This window comes from Syngnathus scovelli, chromosome 10 (genome assembly GCF_024217435.2).
Source record: "Syngnathus scovelli strain Florida chromosome 10, RoL_Ssco_1.2, whole genome shotgun sequence".
NCBI lineage: Eukaryota > Metazoa > Chordata > Actinopteri > Syngnathiformes > Syngnathidae > Syngnathus > Syngnathus scovelli.
The window spans coordinates 16,635,816-16,640,039 of record NC_090856.1 but is presented as its reverse complement, the minus strand read 5'-3'; the positions used below and the strand labels follow the sequence as shown (position 1 = coordinate 16,640,039).

The 4,224-nt window shown below is 48.8% G+C and overlaps 1 pseudogene; it reads right to left on the bottom strand.

The window, feature by feature from the left end:
• Nucleotides 1-1,793: 1,793 nt before the first annotated feature.
• Nucleotides 1,794-2,001, bottom strand: LOC125976478 (U2 spliceosomal RNA; annotated as a pseudogene).
• Between the last annotated feature and the right edge of the window lie 2,223 nt (nt 2,002-4,224).

Below are 4,224 nucleotides of genomic sequence, written 5' to 3'. Positions count from 1 at the left end.
AAGTTTTATTCATTTTGATAAGGCTACATGAAGCAAAATATAAAGGTGAATACACACCGTTTTCGTGCACCATTTTAGCCCAATTCCATCATTTCCTTGTCTGTCTGTGCCTCCTTACCAGCAAATTTCTGGAAGTCCACTTGGCGTCTTTGATGGCAGCAAAAGTGAGCCACTGCTTTGTAAAGTCTTCTTGCTTGATTTTCAACGGGCTCACCCCATAGAGTACAAGGTTCAAGATTCAAGATTCAAGAGTCTTTTATTCGCCATGTTTGAGCGTGCCAAACAAGGAATTTGACTTCGGTAAATCACAGCCTCTGTTCAACATTTAGGTGACTAACAACAACATGTGAAAAATGAAAGATATTCTCAAACATCCCCTGATCTTAAACTGATCTTAAACTCCCAAGAGGGCAAGGAAAAACTCATAACTCCAGCTAGGGGAAATGAGAAACCTTGAGAAGAGACCACAGATGGGAGGGTCCCTCTTCGAGGATGACCAGGCTGCAATGGATGCAGAGAGGACACATAGTACAAACAGTGTAAACAAAAAAGGTGTGGAAAGCGGGATGTTATTGCACAGTAATGACTCTGAGACTCTAAGAGTGGTGTGAGTTCATCAGAGCGACAGCCTGGGGGAAGAAGCTGTCTCTGTGTCTGCTGGTTTTAGTGTACAGAGCTCTATAACGGCGTCCGGAGGGGAGTAGTTCAAACAGGCTGCAACCTGGGTGCGAAGGGTCTGTTGAGATGTTGATGTCTGCATTCAACACTTCCCTTGCCGGGAACTGCAGGTCGCCCACAGGTATACGGCAGCCATGAACTACCTGAGCAGGTGCCACACTGACTCCTGGGCGCCACAGCCAGGTCGGGGGCACGTTGAGAGCGCTGATATGCCCCGGGAGTGCATAACGGACCTGACTGGGAGGCCATCATGGGCCACCATCCACGACAGGTCCCAACAAGTTTGTTTCGAGAGGGCGGGGTGGTTGACGTTGTGCCAAACTGTTGTGGGCTCGCCGAATGCGGGTCCGAGCACTGGACAAACCACTTCCCGCTGTACGACAGAGATCATAGATCTGTGACTTGTTAAAATGTCACTATTTTCTTGCTCTAATTTAAAGTTCTTCAAAAACTTTTTGGTGAAGAAATAAGAAGGTGGCGCGTTAAAAGACACAGGAATTCATTGGTCGATGGGTATTAGCTTTAGTTTCCGGAGGTATGTGTCACGTCTCGCCCTGCTCCACTATGTGTCTGTCTTGGTTTCTGTCTGTGTGCTCGCCCCTCCCCTCCTGTGTGCCCATGATCAGTGTGATTGTTCCCACCTGCCTCTCGTTACCTGTCGTGTATAAAAGTCCTGTCTGCCCCTCTCTCCCTGTCGGATCATTGGTTTTGGTCATTGGTTTTGGTCATTGGTTTTGGTTCCTGTCGTTTGGTGTGTCGTCCTGTCTTGGTGCCGTCATGTCCTGCTGTCTTCTTGTTCCACGTCCCGGTCAGTCAGTCAAGTTATTGTTTAAGTCATGTCAGTTTACCGAGTCTGTATTTTGAGTTGCTTCAATAAACCCTGGTCCGAGCTGCACTTGGTCGTCCTGCTCCATGCTCCACCACCCGACCGTGACAGTATGAGCCCATCCAGAATCGTGTCATTGCTTGGCTTTTCGATGCATTTGGTGTAACGAGCGCGCTTCGCAGGTGCAGGGCAACATATCTGCTTCCGAGGAAGAGTTTTAAGTTCGGGACTCCTTCTCCTCTGTTTTTTTTTCTTTTTCTTCATGGTGTCCCTCTTCAGTCCCTCTGACTTGGATTTCCAGGTGAAGTAAAAAATGGCTCGGTCCAATTCTAAAAGCAACTTACTTGCTGGGATGAAAACAGAACTGATTAGTAAAAGCAAGGGTAAAATCACCACTTTTATGGTTAAAATTCTCTCTTCTACGGTCAGCTCTCTTAATCCCCCAAACCCAAGAACAGATACTACACTTTATCTTAGCCAAAAGGCAGAGAAGCGATGGAGTATGCGAGTGAGGGACTCGCTTACAGGCTTCCCCGTCTACCCATTCTCACCAACGGTTTGTTAGAATAGGCCTCTTTGGCACATGTGATTAGCTAGGGAGCTTGAGCTATGCCATTATATCGCTGTAACACTTCTCTTGCTTTATTAGCTTTCTCTACTCTATGAAACCCTTTGCACATATGTAGAAGTCGCTCTCGGTTAAGATGACAAGGTCACACATTATCACACAGGCTAGGCAGTCGCCTCCTTGCAGGAAGGCGGCCAGAGTAGTATAAGAGCAGGAACCTTGGCGCTGGGAGAGGAACCTTCTTCTGCATCTCGCAGAAAGGGCTCCACAGCTGTGCATCAATCATTTTGGCATACATTAAATAGTTAAACTGTGAAGGCTTTCTCTTGGTAATTACTGTTAGCATATCGAGCATTAAAGATAAAGAACTGGGAACAAACCTAACAGGTTACAGTACGGAACAGAGTGCTGCTCTAATGGGCACTAAAAAATCGGCAAACTTGTCTGATGACTTATTTGTTCACTCTTCTTCATCCGCAGTAATGCATGTAGTAGTTCACGAGGCATATATGTGTCCCCTTTGACCAGTCTCTATCCAAATACACAGTGTAGATACCTATTAAAATGGTAGACCCGATGAACATGAAAGGCAAATGAGAATTTGCCAAGAACTTTCCAGGGTCATCATATGTACAACGGCTGCGCCAAAAGGAGTCAGGCCAGAAGAATAGAGCGGAACTAACACAAGATTTGAACGCACGCCTTAGTAGAGACTGAGAGCCTAAATCCAGCGCTTCAGCGACACTACCTACCAACTGCAGTTTCAACATTGAATTTTGTTGACATTTCTAATAAAATGTGAAAGTGGATAAAAAGTTGGTTTCTCCACCAGCATCCAGGTTAGTGCTGCCCGACTGAGCTTTGTTCATAATGTAATGAGTGACAGTCAGAATCCAGTTACGAGTTGGAACCGAATGCTTGTTAGCCGATTAGAGGACTTGATGAATTGCTAGCACTGAGCAGCAGAGTGGCGCAGCGGGAGCGTGCTGGGCCCATAACCCAGAGGTGGATAGATCAAAACCATCCTCTGCTGTTTGTCTGGTTTGGACCTTCTTTCAAGTCATGCTTTTGAGAAAAAATGTCGTGCGCATTATCTTTTCCACACGTTGGTTGTGCTGCACCTGGAGGCAGGGCTCGAAGGCGAGCGTCTGGTGGCCGGGCCTTCGCCCATGGGGCCCGGCCGGGCACAACCCGAAAAGGAAACGTTGGTCCCCCTTCCCATGGGCTCACCACCTGTGCGAGGGGCCAAAGGGGTCGAGTGCAGTGTGAGCTGGGCGGTGGCCAAAGGCAGGGACCTTGGCGGTCTGATCCCCGGCTGCAGAAGCTAGCTCTTGGGACATGGAATATCACCTCTCTGGCTGGAAAGGAGCCCGAGCTGGTGTGCGAGGCAGAAAAATTCTGACTAGATATAGTCGGACTAGCCTCCACGCACAGTTTGGGTTCCGGTAGAAGCCCTCTCGAGAGGGGCTAGACTCTCTTCCACTCTGGAGTTGCCCACGGTGAGATGTGTCGAGCAGATGTGGTGGGTATACTTATTGCCCCCCCGGCTGGGCGTCTGCACATTGGGGTTCACCCCGGTGAACGAGAGGGTAGCTTCCCTCCGCCTTCAGGTGGGGGGACGGGTCCTGACTGTTGTTTGTGTCTATGCCCACCCTTCTTGGAGTCCCTGGAGGAAGTGCTGGAGAGCGCTCCTTCTGGGGACTCCATCGTTCTACTGGGTGACTTCAATGCTCACGTGGGCAATGGCACCAGGACTTTGTAGTTGTGTCATCAGATTTGCGGCCGCATGTTTTGGACACTCGGGAGAAAAGAGGGGCGGAGCTGTCAACTGATCACCACCTGTTGGTGGGTTGGCTCCGATGGTGGGGGAAGATGCTGGTCCGACCTGGAAGACCCAAACACTCTGTGAGGGTCTGCTGGGAACGTCTGGCAGAATCTCCTGTCAGGAAGAGCTTCAACTCCCACCTCCGGCAGAGCTTTTCCCACGTCCCGGGGGAGGCGGGGGTCATTGAATTTATATAACTCGACCTCTACGTTTTAAGCTTGATGAGCCAAAATATCAGATCTTGCTCTTGTTTCCTACCGTTTTAGCCTATTTGTTTTATCCAAATCTGTTCAATCTCTGATTATAATCTGTAGCCCTACGTATTTT